The sequence below is a fragment of the Hibiscus syriacus genome, unplaced genomic scaffold (genome assembly GCF_006381635.1).
Source record: "Hibiscus syriacus cultivar Baekdansim isolate YM2019G1 unplaced genomic scaffold, ASM638163v2 tig00004035_pilon, whole genome shotgun sequence".
NCBI lineage: Eukaryota > Viridiplantae > Streptophyta > Magnoliopsida > Malvales > Malvaceae > Hibiscus > Hibiscus syriacus.
In genome coordinates this window covers 870925-890023 of record NW_024061993.1, presented here as the reverse complement: position 1 = coordinate 890023, position 19099 = coordinate 870925, and the positions used below count along the sequence as shown (strand labels likewise).

The 19099-nt window shown below is 34.9% G+C and overlaps 1 pseudogene; it reads right to left on the bottom strand.

The window, feature by feature from the left end:
- Window positions 1-6898: 6898 nt before the first annotated feature.
- LOC120187079 lies at window positions 6899-18279 on the bottom strand (annotated as a pseudogene).
- Between the last annotated feature and the right edge of the window lie 820 nt (window positions 18280-19099).

Genomic DNA, 19099 nt, shown 5'->3' with positions numbered 1-19099 from the left:
CACTTTTCATGAGGACATTCAGGATAGTTGCATTCAGATACATTTTTTACAGATCTTTTAGGAAAGAATGATATTAAAAGGCAACAAAAAGTCCTCAACAAGAGGGAGCAATCATCTTCAGATTCAACATTTTCGAAACATAAAATTGTTCTTACTTGAGATTGTTTTTTAAACAAGATTTATCTCGCTTGAAATAGAAATTTATGTCACTCGAGATAGTTTTTCTTAAAACAAACTTTTTCTCGCTTGAGACTGTTTCACTTGAAATAGAAATTTATCTCACTCGAGATAGTTTTTCTTAAAACAAACTTTGTCTCGCTTAAGACAGTTTTCACTCGAAACAAAATTTTATCTCACTTGAGATAGTTTTTCTTAAAACAAATTTCATTTCTCTCAAATTCATTGCATATGGAGTTGAATCAGTGACCCATCACTCGAGGTATTAACATTTACAGTGGAAAGTTCATAATGAGAAGAACTCATCCGATGAGGGAGAAGAAGTTCATAATGAGAAGAACTTGTTCAACCTTAGCTCGATTCATCGCATATGGAGTTGAATCAGCGACCCCTTTCTCGAGGGATCAACATTTCCAGAAGAAGTTCATAATGAGATGAACTCATCTAAAGAGGAAGAAGAAGTTCATAATGAGAATAACTTGTTCAACCTTAGCTCGATTCATAGCATATAGAGTTGAATCAGCAACCTCTCACTCGAGGGATCAACATTTCCAGTGGAGAGTTCATAATGAGAAGAACTCATCCGATGAGGAAGAAGAAGTTTATAATGAGAAGAACTTGTTCAACCTTTTGCTCGAATCTATCACAGAATGAGATAAATTAACATCAACATTTCCAATGGAGAGTTCATAATGGGAAAAACCCATCCGATGAGGGAGAATAAGTTCATAATGAGAAGAACTTGTTCAACCTTAGCTCAATTCATCACATATGGAGTTGAATAAGCAACCCCTCGCTCGAGGGATCAACATTTCCAGTGAAGAGTTCAAAATGAGAAGAACTCATCTGAAAAGGGAGATAAAGTTCATAATGAGAAGAACTCATCCGAAGAAAAAGAAGAAGTTCATAATGAGAAGAACTTGTTCAACCTTTTACTTGATTCTATCACAGAAGGAGATAGATCAACATCAACATTGTCATTCTTAATCAAATCCATCGCAGAATGAGGTGGATCGTCATTCCCAGTGAAAATGTTCATAATGAGAAGTCCTGTTCCACAACAACGAGCAAAGAAAGGCAGTTGTAATCACCATTTTTACCTTGACAATAGCTCCACGTTTCAGCTCCAGCCGACAATTCTAGCAACTTCCAAAGGAACACCAGTTGTCCCTCCACGTCGGTAGCTCCACCAAAACAGCACTCTAGTAGCTTCCAGCAACACCAGCTGTTCCCCGCTCCATCCAGTAGCTTCCTGCAAGAAACCCAATTGTCCCTCCACATTCCAGTAGCTTTCGACAGCTCCACCCGTGGCCTCCTGAGTACCGTCCACGTCCCAACATCCTTATTAGCGAATCAAAAAATAACAACAACAAATACTATATTTTTTATTTTTTTCACATGTAATTTGGGTTATAAAAACCCAACAAAACAAGAGAATGAAGGCTATCCTCCTCTTCCCCCGATTTTAGGTTAAAAAATAAGTATAACAGGGGCTTCCATTCTCTTTAATTCTATTTTGGAAATCAATACAAACAGAAAGGTTGTCTTCCATAAAAAAAAATCGTTTGTTTTTTTAGTTTTATATTTTATTTAAAAAACACTACAAGAAGTTAAATAAAAAAAGCAATAGGATTGGATTTACCTCGTTTTTTGTCCTTGGTCGGAGTTCTCTTCCGTATTCGGTTGGAACGCTAGGGTGGGCTACCATAGCAGTGGTCGGCGTTGGAGGCTTGGGTTTTTGAGATGGTCGGCCGAATAAGTTGGGTGGAAGCTTTGGTGTGGTCTGCTGCGTGAAAAAAAGAGGAAGAAGATGAGTTTTATGTTTATTAAATTTTTGAGTTATTCACGTAGAGGCTCCCTTATTTTAGTACCCCTTTGTATTTTGGCATCTATTTTAGGGAAAAACTACAATTCAGTCCTCCAATCTCTGTTGCATTTTCTCATATTGGCCACTGAATAATTTAATTCAATTTTAGGGATAAATCACACTAAGGTCCCTATATTTTTAGCGTGTTTTTACACTTAAGTCGCTAGTTAGTGGGTTAATCACCATAAGTCCTTATAGTTTAGTCATTGTTTTTTATTTATTTTATTTCGATTTTTGCATGCTAATTTATAATTTATTTCATTTTAGTCATTAATTAATTTTGTTATTATTTTATTTATGAATATGATGCTATAGTTTTAACTTCTTTTATTTTGGTCATTGTTTAATTGCAATTTTATTTTATTTTTATTTTTGTCCTTTATTTTTCAATACTTTAAATTTAGTACTTTAATTATTGTCTTTAATTTATTTTTATTTATTTATTTCATGTTAGTCACATGAATATATATATATATATGAATAACTCATAAGAATAACTTGACTGATTTCATAGTTGGACTAAAGGGTAGTATTTATTTATTTATTTTTAAATATTGAGAAATGGTCGTCTTAAAGTAACTAGATGTCCTATTCTGATATATTAAAATAAATAAATACCCTACTTAGAAAACCTAAAAAAAAAATCGAATATGATTACTTTAGTTATATTCATTTTGGTTTAATCAAATCATTTTAATCTTGAGTTCTTGGGAGAAATTATCATATTCTTATTATTTCAGTTGGAAAAATAAATATTCGTCCTAAAGTATTTTAAGGATTATTTTCTCTTCGATTGGAAATATTGGAATATTTTCTATTTCTCCTTAGAATTTCCCGGTACATAAAATTATGCGATTGAATTTGGAATAATAGGATCATAACTTAAATTTTCATTTGAATTCTTAGATTTTCACTACTAGAGACAATTTATAATCGATGGGTACCAATTTTGGGCGTTGTGGGGGGTGCTAATCCTTCCCCACGCGTAATCGACCCCGAATCCCTTTTTATTACTAAAAAGAATGAATTTCTAGTTGCACGTAGACTGATTTATCTTTTAAATGATGTTTTCTTAAAAACTCTTTTAAAAGTTAATTTTTAGGTATTCGACCTACTTAACCCAAAAGGTCGATGGCGACTCCAAAACATTTCATTAAAAACAAATTATTCACTAGCTTTACGCCAAGAAACGTCATACCGGGCAAAAACTCGGTTACGACAACAGTAAAATATTTTCTGTTTTCTGGAAGATGAGTAATTTTTACTAATTCGAAAAGAATGACATAGGCTCTCAAGGTTAGTTGAATATAATTTGGGAAACTTAAGTAGCCAGTGACATTATTTTTTCATCAGCTAAAATGTTTTTGGAGGAGAGGTGAATAAAACTTGGCCTGAGCTGGAGGAAGCATTCACCAAGAAAACACCCAGGTAGCACTGGAAATATTATATAATATATATAGAGAGAGAGAGCGAGAGGGTAAGGGTGGTAGGCATTTGAAGAGCATCTATGTGATCCTGTCTAGCACCAACTTTCTGCATGACATACTCACATCATTGAAAATCCATCAAGCTCAATATAAGGGAGTTCTACCTTACTTTATATTATATTTACTCATTTATGCACTATATATTATAATGAGCATACATTTTCATATTAGACTATGCTTGAATTATCATAACATGTGCATTCATTCATTATGTCCTATGGTTTACATCATTGATTGATATTCATGCATATAATCTATAGTTATAATAATAATATTCATTCATGAGTTATTATTATAACATATAGTTCACATCTTTATAATATGCACATTCTTATTACTTTATAATAATTCATATACTTAGCTTATATTATGCTTTCTTTTGTAGGTGCATGTTCGGCCATATGATGGGAGCTGACTTAAAGCTAGCATTGGAGTCCAAGAGCTATGGAAACTTAACTAGGACAACTCTGGGACAGCTCAAGAACATTTTGGGACAAAATTGCCAACTGACCCCCGAGCTCATAGCTCACTTGAGCTGGACTTTTGAGCTATCTAGAGACCTCATTTCAGCTGGAGAGTTTCACTGTCATCTTCACCACACAGAACACTTCAAATATGGTCTATGTCAATTTTTGTGGATTCGTACCTTTTCGCGAATAGTTGTCATTCAAAAAGGTGCCTTTTCACAAGGAGTTGACCTATGACTCATCTTCATGTAATTCATCTATGGCCAGCTCATCTTTAGCTCAAACAATTGTAAAGTAGCTCAAATGATGAAAGGTTACCTTCCACATAATGTGACCTTTCATGACAAGTTGCTGCACATTGAAGGCCATGACACCTAGATGCATGTTGGAAGCCAAGTCACGCCTAGTTGCTGCCATATTTATTCCATGGACTTCAAGACACCATCCTATGGTTGTAACATCACCAAAGCCTTGCAAGAAGATCCATGTGCGTTCAAGTAGGCTGCCATGTACATCATTCAAGCATGTGCACTCCATGTGACATAAAATTGGCTCCAAAACACCAAGGGATGCTTCCTATTCGGCCAAAGACTCTTTCCTCTTCATTTTGGCACCCAAATAACTTCCAAATGCATTCAAATCAACCTTAGGGCCGAACCAACACATAACCATTCGGCCAAGAGCATGTATCTTCATTTAAATCATGTATTTTCATCAAAAATCATGTATTTTCAAAGGGGTTTCAACCTTGGCCGAACCATCAAGTATCTATTCGGCCTAAACCCTTTGAAAACTATAAATAGGCTTAGATATTTCATTTGTAAAAGAACCCTTTGATCAATTAAAAATCCTTTGTGAGATTATTCTCTCTTCAAGTTCTTTTTAGAACTACATTGATTAAGCAAGCCTTTCTAAAGCTTATGGCGTCATTCCTTCACCTTGATATTTCTGGTTTCTATCTCCTATAGATAAAGGGTCAAAGTCCTTAATACCATCCCTTATAACGACTTATAAGAAACGGGTCTTTGCTCCTTTATAGCATTGGTTCCTTCTTAGTCTTATAAGATACTATCTATTCATTACCACCTTCCATCATCACTTTCACGCCAACTCCATCAACATTCCATTACTATTTCCATCACCATTATCCATATCCCTTCACACCCATATAATCATCCTTCATCATCAACAAGGCATTCATCAATTACCACCATTGGAGGCCGAATCCATCATCACTTGAAGGATCATTCTACAACACTTACGCAGCCCTTCTTTGATAACTATTCTATCCATTTCAATTCTTTCCATTTCCTTTCTTAATTATTCATTTACTTAACCAATTATTCTTCTTTTGTGGCATTTGGTGTCTCTCCTAGATCGGGAAACAACAAGGTTGCCAACTTCTCCATTATTTAAAAAGCCTGGTTAGCCTTACATCATCCCTCTTTTTGTGGTAGTAATTGACTTTTACTGACTATTCCACCTTTTTTGTGTAGTGATAAACCTAGGTTTTATTCATGACATGCAATTTTCTTGCAACATTTATTGTGAAGATGTTGATTTTGTTATCCTTAGTTATGGGGCATGATGGGGAGTAAAATCCCACTGCTTTAATCAGTTGCATCTTGCCAGCCAGGTGACCCCCTGCTTGAATTCTTTATTGTAAAAAATGTTTTAATCTCTGAGCCAATAGTTGCTAAAGCAAATTTAGACAATTTGACCTAGTGTAGCATTTAACGGGTTCCAAGGTTGTAATATTGCTTCAAATTAACCATTCTTTTATAGTTTACAACTTCCCATTGTACTTTCCCTTTGAGGGTTTAACTAATTACATTTAATTTTTTTTATTGGTGTTAGAGACAGGTAGGTCTATTTTGTATGGCGGCTTTTGCAAATTGATGAAAATTTGTTCCATGGTTAATAATCTGTTGATAGATAAGATAATACATCTGTGTTGAATTATGATTTCTTTGGACTTGGTTTTAGAAATGTTGGCGTGATGGCTCGTAAATGCTCGGTGTATCTTGTGAAAAAAAGCATCCAGGGTTTGTATGAATATATCTTATGGTGTTTATGTGATTGTGTTGCTGGTGTGCGATCTTCATTCACGTTGAAAGATGAGAGTCACTGGTACATGCTGGTGATTTATGTTCCTGTCATGTTGTTTGACATGCGTGTCACTATTAAGAGATTATTGGCAAAGAGACAAAAGAGCTGCATCAAGTTAACGAATCCGAATTGGAGGTATTTGAAAACCCGCTCCCCATTTATTCTAGTGGATTGGTGAAATGGTTACTAAGAATCATGATTATAATAGCCGTAGCATCAATTTCCTTAACAATATTCAGGATGTTATCTTTTACAAGGACAAGTCCATCACTTAATGCCTATAGTACTAAACTTGAATGAATATTTAAAGATGAAAACTTTACAAAACTTTTGTTTAAAGGATTACTGAGTCTTTCTTTTCAAAATTCATGTCCTAAAAATATTATTGCAAAATTTACCTCAAGTTTTCTTCTTCTTAAAATTAGGTACAAAATCTCCAACTTAATCCAATTGATTCATAAAATAACAATTAAGAGGTGTCATCCAACAAGTTCGGGTACAAATCCTAGCTCGATCCTACAACATTATCCTCTACCGAAAATAAGAAGATGGAGTTGAATCATAAACAATAATCATTATCAATAAATGTTAATCTCAATTGTTGTTCTCAACACAACAGAGAAGGGGGAAAAAGCAAAGGTAGAAAGAAATGCATTAAATGTTTAAATCTAATAGTAAAACTTGTAGATTATTTGTAAAAATAATATGATCAACGTAACCAACATAGAAGGTACAACAAAACCTATGAAATCCCAAAAAAAAAGCACTTAGGGAAGCCTTAGCTTGGAAAATCATCTAAATTTCCAGCTGCAACAGCCACCTTGTGGAGAAGCAGTGCCATCTCTACCTCCATGGATAGATTCTTGACTTGTCCGATTTTAATTCCATAGGACTGCAAAAACAAATCAAGGATGAGTCTAAAATACAACCGATTAATATAAAGCTAAAAAACAACATTAATCAATTGTAACCAAAAATTTTATCAAGAGCATAACTCTTTAGAGTAATTGGTATAACATTTTAGGTTGAAACCGAAAATATTACATTCCCTGTAACAAATCATGTAAACTGCACAATTATTCCAGTTACAACCTAAAATGTTGCAGTTACAACCTGTAACTTTTTAGAGTAGACTGATAACATTTTAGGTTAAAACTAGCCGCAATGTAACATTCTGGGTTGTAACCAAAATTACACCACTTATATAATCTTTTAGGTTGGATATGATAATATTTTAGGTTAAAATCCTCCACAAATTATCCTTAGGTTAGACCGCCGCATAGCAAAACTACCCACAAATCAAAGAATATGAAGATTCATCCAAAGATTTATTATGAAGCAATGATGAACTATCCTGAAACTTGAAATGCTAGTGGTCAATCTAATTCATATACTTTTATCAATCTTATTTGACAAATGAAATATATGTCGATTCCTAAGAAATTCTATGAACAGAAATTGTTGTGAGTTGAACTCACAAGTTTGATAGTTGATGGTAGAAATTGTAGGGAAAACATAAGTAGACAAAGCTATCCTCATTTGATATGTCAATAACTCCATCCTGAATTTTCTTGTAGATTTTTGAAGTTGTGCTTAGAAATGCCTGAAATAATTTTTGTACCGAAAATTTAGGCGAATGAATGCTTATTTATACTCATGCTTATTTTGTGTCGTTTTAGCCGAGGCCTCCATGAAGATCAGTCCGTGTTCCCGAGCAAACTGCTCACCTTCCTCTGTGCTCACTGCCCTTCTATGAGCCAAATCACACTTGTTGCCAAAAAGCATGACTGTCATATTTGCATTTGCATGCTGCCTTGCTTCCTCCAACCAGCTAGTCAAGTGATTGAAAGTCTCCCTCCTGGTAATTGTATACATGCATAGAAGTGTTATTATTGCAGCCAAGCAGCTTAAGTAACTTCCTTGACCGAACTCCAAGTTCTGGAAATAACAAATATATACCTAGTGATATCATAAACTAGAAGCGCACCCGCAGCTCCACGGTAGTAAGACCTTGTAATGGATCTGAATGATCCTTGGCTTGCCTGGAAAAACAAAGTAAATTCATAACCATGACTGAAAGAGAAACCAGAAACTTTATATTTTATATATCTTAGGCTGGGACGAAGTGAGAAATCTAGTTGCAATGAGCATAATAACCACTAAGATCAAATGCCATACAAAACTTCTGGTTAATCAAGGGATGATGTTATCCTACTTAAGAGCATTATAATGAAAATTTTCCACAGCAACAATTAACCGTTCCAATGAACACCACTATCGACTATCAACTTCTCTCATTCAAATATTCAAGTTGACAGACACGGTCATCCTCGGGCAAGCCATAAATAGCATAAGTTTTATAGAATAAGAAATTTTGAGCAGTCCCCATAGTTTTCTGCTAATTTGTTTGAGGATTACTGTGAAAGATAACAAGTTAAATTGCGAGAAACATGTAACATCCTCCATACCGGTTAGTGATTAAATTGTACAGTTTCAGAATTTGGTGATTTAAGTAGAATGATGGAAAAGTTCAATGACTTATTTGAGTTATTTTGTGTAGGATTGAATTAAAAAAAAGAGAATTAGAAGGACAAAATGGTCTTTTTATAGCAAGATAATTATTTGGGGTTAGTATTATATTAACCACGTGGAAGTATAGGAAATCAAAACAAGCTTCCAGAGTCCTCTTCTTCTTTCTTATTCTTAATACGTGAGACCCAAGCTAAGGTAAGATCTCTTGTTAGTGAATTTCTTGATGAATTTATGGTTGAGTTATGACCATTAGGCAATACTTAAGCTTAAAGGAAGTTTAATTTGTTTTAAAACTTCAAGATGAGAAGTATATGAAGAATTAAAGAAAGGAAGTAGAAAAGTGAAATCTTGGATTAGAGTTCATAATAAGAATTGGAAGTGAGATTTGACTTGTCATCAAGTTAATTAAGGGATAGGAAGTGTTAGAATAGGAATTTGATCATGTTGCAAAACTAGTATACTTTTTGCAATTTCATAGGAATGACTAGATTTGGAGTTTAAAGAAGTGATTATGGAGTATAAATGAGTTTAAGTATGTGTATTAAAGTTAGGAATATGAAAGGGAGTAAAATATGAATGTTTGAGCTGAAATAAGGTGATTCTCAAGCTCAAAATGGGATTTCTGGGCTAGGGGAATCGGTACCCATTCAAGGGGAATCGGTACCCATTCAAGGGGAATCGATCCTCCCTCAAATGAATATGAATTTCCAAAATGCTAAAGGGAAATCGATACCCCCAGGGGGGAATCGATTCCTCCATAAAAAAAAGAGAGAAACTAAACTATCAATTCCTTAAATTGTTAGGCTATTAGAGGTTAATTTCAAGACTTAGGCATCTGATAATCATCTTGAAAATTTTTCTTATGTAGATATTGAGCCTAATCGAGTTCTGGAACAATCGACAAGTAGGATCGATCGAGGGAAAGATAAAGAAATCTAGGTGAGTGCATATGCATAGCATGAATATAGTATTATAATCAGTTCTAGACTTATGATAAGTCTAGATTCAATATTTTGATACATGATTACATTCCATATTATGAAACATGATATGAGTTTATACCATATGCATTATGTGACATGAATATGCAGGAAATGATATGTCTATGTGATAAATGTATGAAAATACTATGTTTACGTGATACAAATTATGTGAATTGTGAGAGCCCATGTTATGTAGATGAGAACTATAGGTATAGTTGGCATGCCAATGGTAGAGGGTCTACTTGGTCCTTCGGGATATATATATATTCTTTGGAACATGTGTGAAGTCTTGTGTGACACATACTTGATCCCTAGTATATGTATATGATTCTTAAGGAATGATATGTGGTCCTTATGGACATTATTATATGGCACTACGGTGCAATTCTACGCGGCACTCTGGTACAATTCTGCGTGGCACTTCGGTGCAATTATACGAGCTGTGGTGACAGCATACTGCACAACCTCACAATACTCACATACCTTAGGTTCTTAGTATGGTATCATGGGCTAATGAACTTAATAATGTGAACTTATGAATGTGAAATTTGATAAGTCTATGTATAAGAATATGGTTATAGTTATTGCATTGATTACATCCATATTATCATTGCAACCTATCTCATTTTTGGCAATTTCTTTATATTTTATGGTTATTATTATATTGCCTCACTAAGTCGATGACTTAGTGTGTGAGTGTTGCACATGTATGATTCGATAAAGTAGACGATCGAGGTTAAGCAGCTGGACAACATTACTCCTGCAACTATCAGATCAGAAGCAACTTAATAATATGTCATTTTGTTATGTAAATCAGTGTCGGCATGTAATAGAAGGTTAAGTTGTGTATGCTCTGAATATTTTGTGAATCTTGTATAAACCTATATATATATATGTAGATTATTGTATTTTCTTAAATATAATTCAAATGTTTTGTTATTTTGTTAAGAATAATGCTTTTAAAAGGTAATGTGATATCTCAGACTCGTATCCGGGTCGGGTACGGGTTGGGGGTGTTACATTTAATGGTATTAGAGCCATGGTTTAACCGATTCTAGGCATAAACCAGAGTCTATAGAGTCTTTAAATAGAATACATGCCAACATATAGTGAGAACTTCTGATCTGGTATAGTATGAGTATGTTGTTTTGCTAATAGAACAATGTGTTTATTCTTATTAGATGTCAGGACATAATAGCTCCCAAAGTGAAGCGGGAGAAGATAGGCCTACTGAAAGCAGTAATTCACCTGCCCTGGCCAGGCAAGGTAAAGGACAGGCATCTCAGGGAGTGCCTGTACAAGACCAAGATACTTTCTTCAGGACGTTGGATGCTATTCTGATGCGTCTTCAACCTCTTACTTCACCAACTCAAAGAATGAATGTAGCAAAAGAGTTGAGAGGTTTAGGAGCTCCCGAATTTAAGGTAGAAGCCGAGGAAGGTCCGGTTGCGGCGGATCTTTGGCTAAATGATTTGAAAATCATGTTGGATGGTTTTCACTGTTCTGAAGTGGAGAAGTTAGATGGAGCTGTCTTGTTGCTGAGGGGTCAGGCGAGGATATGGTGGACGAACATCACCATGAGGATGTCCAATGACCAGTTGAATTGGTCTTTGTTCTTAGATGAATTTAAAAATAAGTACATTGGAGATCAGTTCATTCGGCAGATGAAGCAGGAGTTTTTGAATTTGAAACAGATGAACCGCTCTGTATATGAGTATGAGTGCGAGTTCAACAAGCTGAGTCGGTTCGTAGCCGAGCTTGTGCCTACTGAAAAAGATGCTTGTGAATGGTTTGTGGAGGGCTTACGCCCTAGATTGAAAGAGATGCTGATAGTATTGAATTTGTCCTCGTTCCAGGAGGTGATCAATCGTGCAAAAGCTCTAGAGAGAGCTCAAAATGAGAGATTCAGGGATTCAAGAGTTCAAACATCAAAGAGGACAGGTGTTTCTTCCAGCTCAGCACCATCAAAAAGAGGAAGAGATTCGGGATTTCGAACACAAGCTAGATCAGAATCAGTTGCATCATCTGCTAGAGGAGCAAGTCAGATGAAACCTAGATAGACACAATCAGTGGGATCTGGTGCTGGGAGATCCACTCAGAGTTAAGTGAGACAATGCCAACATTGTGGGTTATGTCGGATGGCTTCTGGAACCTGTTTTCGATGCGGAGATGCCGAACATTTTATCCGGGATTGTCCATTAATGGTCGGTGAGCCTGCAACATCTAAGAGAGTTGGCTCTACCTCGCAGAGAGGACGAGGAAGAGGCAGAGGAAGGAACCAGTCTGAATCCTCTGCACAACATGAAATTCGTTCAACCGCTCGGGTATACAGTTTGAAGACAAGTGAAGATCGGGATGATCCTGATATTATAGCAGGTACTTTTCAGCTGTATGATAAATTAGTATTGATACTGATTGATCCGGGTTCTAATTATTCTTACATTACAAGTAAGTTAGTAAAGGAATTGAGGATCCCCTTAGATGTTACGAGTAATGAGATTATAGTAACTAATCCTTTAGGCCATAGTGCTCGGGTGAACAAAGTCTGTAAGGGGTGTCCCATAAAGATTCAGGGAATTGAATTCCCTGCTAATCTGATGGAATTACCCTTTGACGAGTTTGAAGTAATTTTAGGAATGGATTGGTTGTTCCGTTACTATGGAGATGTTAATTGTAGATTGAAAAAGGTAACCCTGAAGAGTCCAAGAGGAACAGAAGTAAGTGTGATCAGTGAAAGGCTTAATCCTTTTGCAAATGTAATATCAGTGATGTCTGCCAAGAAGCTACTGTTGCAAGGATGTCAAGGTTTTCTTGCTAATGTGATAGATGTCAGAACTAAAGAGAAAGGATTAAATGAGATTCCAATAGTTCGGGAATTCTCTGATGTTTTCCCTGCTGAGTTGCCAGGATTACCTCCAGATAGAGAGGTAGAATTTCAAATTGAAGTAATGTCGGGAACCGCTCCAATTGCAATGACACCTTATCAAATGACTCCGAAAGAATTGCAAGAGTTAAAGAATCAATTGCAAGAGCTGTTAGATAAGGAATTTATTCGACCAAGTGTGTCGCCTTGGGGAGCTCCGGTGTTGTTTGTTAAGAAGAAAGATGGGTCAATGTGTCTCTGCATTGATTATCGACAGCTTAATAAGGCGACAATAAAAAATAAGTATCCCCTCCCACGCATTGATGATTTGTTTGATCAGTTAAAAGAAGCTTCGGTATTTTCTAAGATTGATCTACGTTCGGGTTATCACCAAGTAAAGATTCAAGAGAAGGACAATCCAAAGATGGCTTTTTGAACGAGATATGGTCATTATGAATTCATCGTAGTGCTATTTGGAGTAACGAATGCACCTGCTACTTTCATGGATCTCATGAACAGGATTTTTCAGCCCTATTTGGACCAGTTTGTTGTTGTCTTTATTGATGACATACTGGTTTACTCGAAGTCCATGAAAGAGCATAGCGCACATTTACAAACAGTTTTGCAAATTCTTAGAGATAAGAAGCTTTATACCAAACTGTCCAAATGTGAATTCTGGCTAAGGGAAGTAATTTTCTTAGGGCATGTGATCTCTGTTAATGGGATTCGGGTGGACCCTCAAAAGATAAAAGCTATAATGGAATGGGAAGTTCCAAAGAATGTATCTATAGTTTGGAGTTTCCTTGGACTTGTCGGTTATTATCGAAGATTCGTTAAGAATTTTTTGATGATAGTGTTTCCTTTAACAAAGTTGATGAGAAAGAACGTATCGTTTGTTTGGACTCCTGAATGTCAAGATAGCTTTGAAGCTTTAAAGAAAATTTTGACAGAAGCTCCTGTTTTGGTTCAAACGGAATCTGGAAAGAATTTTGTAGTATTCAGTGACGCATCTCATAATGGTTTGGGTTGTGTATTAATGCAAGAAGGGAAGGTGGTAGCGTATGCATCGAGACAGTTGAAACCACATGAAAAGAATTACCCCACTCATGATTTAGAAATGGCTGCTGTAGTATTCGCTCTCAAGATTTGGTGTCATTATCTTTATGGGGAGCGTTGTTACTTGTATATGGATCATAAGAGCCTGAAGTATCTGATGACTCAAAAAGAGCTGAATTTGAGGCAACGTAGATTGGTAGAGTTCTTAAAAGATTATGATGTGATAATTGACTATCATCCCGGAAAGGCTAACGTAGTAGCAGATGCCTTGAGCAGGAAAACGTTTGCAGCCTTACGAGCTATGGATGCAAGATTATCTTTAACTGGAGACGGTGGTCTATGTGCAGAGTTAAAACTTAAACCAGCATGGTTGGATCGAATAGGAGAATTTCAAAGCCAAGATGAAATATGTTTGAAAAGAATAGAGCAAGTAAAGAATAAAGAGATTAAGGATTTTGAGGTGAAGTTTGATGGGAAATTGTATTATAAAGAAAGAATTGTGATACCAGACGATGAAGAGTTGAAGAAAGATTTATTGGCAGAGGCTCATTGCAGTCCATTGATGATGCACCCGGGTGGAACCAAGATGTATATGGATTTAAAGGATCGGTATTGGTGGCCAGGGATGAAACGAAGCATTACTGAATTTGTGTCCAAGTGCTTAAAATGTCAGCAAGTTAAAGTCGAACATCAAGTTTCGTCTGGATTATTGCAACCACTTTCCATTCCACAATGGAAGTGGGAAAATGTAACGATGGATTTTGTTTCGGGGTTACCCCTGACTCCAAACAAAAGAGACTCAATTTGGGTAATTGTTGATCGATTGACCAAGTCAGCACATTTCCTTCCTGTCAGAACATATTTCTCTATGGAAAAATATACGGAATTGTATATTAGAGAAATTATTAGACTTCATGGGGTACCTGTTTCTATAGTTTCTGATCGAGACCCTCGATTTACTTCAAGATTCTGGAAATCCTTGCATGGTGCGTTGGGGACTCGCTTAAACTTTAGTACTGCCTTCCATCCCTAAACAGACAGACAATCATAAAGAAATATTCAAATATTGGAAGATATGTTGCGAGCATGTGTCATTGAGTTTAAAGGATCATGGGAGAAATATTTATCACTGGCAGAGTTTTCTTATAACAATAGTTACCAGTCTAGTATCAAAATGGCACCTTATGAGGCGTTATATGGGAGGAAATGTCGTACGCCATTAAACTGGTATGAGCTCAAAGATCGAAGTGTTCTTGGTCCAGATCTGATTCAAGATGTGAAAGAGAAAGTTTAGGAAATTTAGCATAACTTAAAAGTGGCATTTGATCGGCAAAAGTCCTATTCTGACCTTAAAAGAAAAGAGATTGAATTTGAAGTTGGGGATAAAGTGCTTTTAAAGGTATCTCCATGGAATAATGTGTTGAGGTTTGGTCGGAAAGGAAAGTTATGTCCCCAGTTTATTGGACCATATGAGATTGTAAAAAGAGTGGGACCCGTAGCATACCAATTGACTTTACCACCAGAAATGGAAAAGATTCACAATGTATTCCATGTCTCAATGCTTCGGAGATATCGATCGGATCCCTCCCATATCGTAACCCAGAAGAGATCGAGGTACAATCGGATTTGACTTATGAGGAAGAATCGATTCAAATTTTAGCTCATGAGGTTAAGCAATTGAGGAACAAGACTATCCCATTGGTTAAAGTTTTATGGAAGAATCACAAAGTAGAGGAAACAACATGGGAGCGTGAGGAGGATATGAGGAATCAGTATCCCCATCTCTTTTTTTATTGAAAATTCGAGGACAAATTTTCTTAAGGGGGAGATTTGTAACATCCTCCATACCGGGTTAGTGATTAAATTGTACAGTTTCAGAATTTGGTTATTTAAGTAGAATGATGGAAAAGTTCAATGACTTATTTGAGTTATTTTGTGTAGGATTGAATTATAAAGAAGGAGAATTAGAATGACAAAATGATCTTTTCATAGTAAGATAATAATTTGGGGTTAGTATTATATTAACCACGTAGAAGTAAAGGAAATCAAAAGAAGCTTCCAGAGTCCTCTTCTTATTTCTTCTTCTTTATACGTGAGACCCAAGCTAAGGTAAGATCTCTTGTTAGTGAATTTTTTGATGAATTTATGGTTGAGTTATGACCATTAGGCAATAGTTAAGCTTAAAGGAAGTTTAATTTGCTTTAAAACTTCAAGATGAGAAGTATATGAAGAATTAAAGAAAGGAAGTAGAAAAGTGAAATATTGGATTAGAGTTCATAATAAGAATTGGAAATGAGATTTAACTTGTCATCAAGTTAATTAAGGGATAGGAAGTGTTAGAATAGGAATTTGAACATGTTGCAAAACTAGTATAATTTTTGCAATTTCATAGGAATGACTAGATTTGGAGTTTAAAGAAGTGATTATGGAGTAGAAATGAGTTTAAGTATGTGTATTAAAGTTAGGAATATGAAAGAGAGTAAAATATGAATGTTTGAGTTGAAATAAGGTGATTCTCGAGCTCAAAATGGGATTTCTGGGCTAGGGGAATCGGTACCCATTCAAGGCGAATCGATCTCCCCTCAAACGAATATGAATTTCCAGAATGCTAGAGGGGAATCGATACCCCCAGAGGGGGAACCTATTCCCCCATAAAAAAAAGAGAGAAACTAAACTATCAATTCCTTAAATTATTAGGCTATTAGAGGTTAATTTCAAGACTTAGGCATCTGATAATCATCTTGAAAATTTTGCTTATGTAGATATTGAGCCTAATCGAGTTCTTGAACAATCGACAAGTAGGATCGATCGAGGGAAAGACAAAGAAATCTAGGTCAGTGCATATGCATAGCATGAATATAGTATTATAATCAGTTCTAGACTTATGATAAGTCTAGATTCAATATTTTGATACATGATTACATTCCATATTATGAAACATGATATGAGTTTATACCATATGCATTATGTGACATGAATATGCAGGAAATGATATGTCTATGTGATAAAGGTATGAAAATACTATGTCTACGTGATACAAATTATGTGAATTGTGAGAGCCCATGTTATGTAGATGAGAACTATAGGTATAGTTGGCATGCCAAGGGTAGAGGGTCTACGTGGTCCTTCGGGATATATATATATTCTTTGGAACTTGTGTGAAGTCTTGTATGACACATACTTGATCCCTAGTATATGTATATGATTCTTAAGGAATGATATGTGGTCCTTATGGACATTATTATATGGCACTACGGTGCAATTCTACGCGACACTCCGGTGCAATTCTACGTGGCACTTCGGTGCAATTATACGAGCTGTGGTGACAACATAGTGCACAACCTCACAATACTCACATACCTTAGGTTCTCAATATGGTATCATGGGCTAATGAACTTAATAATGTTAACTTATGAATGTGAAATTTGATAAGTCTATGTGTAAGAATATGTTTATAGTTATTGCATTGATTACATTCATATTATCATTGCAACCCATCTCATTTTGGCAATTTCTTTATATTTTATGGTTATTATTATATTGCCTCACTAAGTCGATGACTTAGCGTGTGAGTGTTGCACACGTAGGATTTCGATAAAGTAGACGATCGAGGTTAAGCAGCTGGACAACATTACTCCTGCAACTATCATATCAGAAGCAACTTAATAGTATGTCATTTTGTTATGTAAATCAGTGTCAGCATGTAATAGAAGGTTAAGTTGTGTATGCTCTGAATATTTTGTGAACCTTGTATAAACCTATATATATATATATTATTGTATTTTCTTAATATAATTCAAATGTTTTGTTATTTTGTTAAGAATAATGCTTTTAAAAGGTAATGTGACATTTCAGACTCGTATCCGGGTCGGTTACGGGTTGGGGGTGTTACAAAACAAGTGTAAAAGAACACATTCAATCTACAGGCACATTACATTGGAATGTAACTTCATACAAAAACACATCAAAGCTTAAGAAAAAAAAAGGGGAAAAACCAACCGTATCCCATATCTGAAGCTTTATTGGCTTGTTCTCAATAGTGATCATTCTGGCTCCAAATTCAACACCAATGGTTAAATCATGAACAGGTTGAAACCGTTTGTCAGTGAATTGCAAAAGAAGACATGATTTTCCAACTCCTGCAAAATCAATATGAACATACTTATGATAAAACAGCACATAGCAGGAACACTACAATATATCCTTAGCAAAACAATATTGCAAAAATGGCAAAACTGAGAATGATTTGCTGATAAAGTATAACGCTAATGCAATTTCAGTGTTTATGGTCTCAACATTCAAAATGCTATCACATTATCATCCTAAATAAAGCCATTACATGTTAGACTCTGTTTAGCTTAGGAAAGGTCATAGAATTCAACGGCTTCATCAAATTTTACAAATTGTCAGAGAAATTAACTGTGTCAACATAAAACCCTTCCGTATAGCTTTAAACTCGAAGATTCAGAACTTGATGTTGCTTAACAGAATCAAATTCATAAGCCTTTAGAAGAAAAAAAAATAAAAACCCAACAAATAGAAGTTGAGAAAGAGTCGAAAGCCGAAAAATCAAATCAAAGATACAAAGAAACATTAAATGAAGAGAGGAAAAGGGAAAAAATGTATAAGCAACGACCCAGATATCAAATTAGTAGAAAGAAATCTTACCAGTATCTCCAATGATAATGTACTTGAAAAGGTAAGCGTACGACATCTGTTCTGCTCAAATACCCAAAATTATAAATTGAATGGTCAGATCTTACGAACAACAAAAAATCGTTTTTTATCACTAAAACCAAAAATTAAAAGGAGAATTTTCCCCCCTAAAGAACAAATTTACCAACTGCTATTTCTTAGAAAGCGATTTATAAAGAAAACTTAATACATGAATAATAGTAGACGGATTAATAATCTCTTTCCGGCTAAAACACTGTGATTCTTTTATTTCAATAATAATTATACTAATAATTAAAATATATATTAGTAATTGTTACCACATATATATATATATATATTAAAATATAACTAAGTTTGGTAATTTGGTATCATAAATTAGTTCAATTTAAAATTAGGGTAAACTACACATTTAGTGTCTAAATTATTAGTTTTAGTCTGTTTAGTACCTAAACTTTCATTTATTTCAAAATCATATCTAATGTTTAGTTTTTATTTCATTTTAATATTCTGTCGTTAAAAACTAAACGCGTTTAGTGCCTAAACTATCAGTTTTTGTTCGTTTTAGTACCTTTAACTTTTACTTTTTTCAAAACTTAACATTAAATTTTGAGCGGGTACTAAAATGAAACAAAAACTAAACTTTAGGTGGGGTTTCGAAAAATTAAAAAAAAATGGTATCTTTAAAATTTTTAATGTTCCCATTTTATCTTAGATTTTGACTCATTTTAAGTTAGTACCCTATTTTTGGAATGTTTTAATTTCATCACAAACTATCAGTGTATGCTAATCATATCCTTGTTAATAAAACTAGTGGGCCAAGTCATATTATTATATATTTGACAAAAAATAAAATTAAGGTTAAAAATATGGTTGAGACTAAT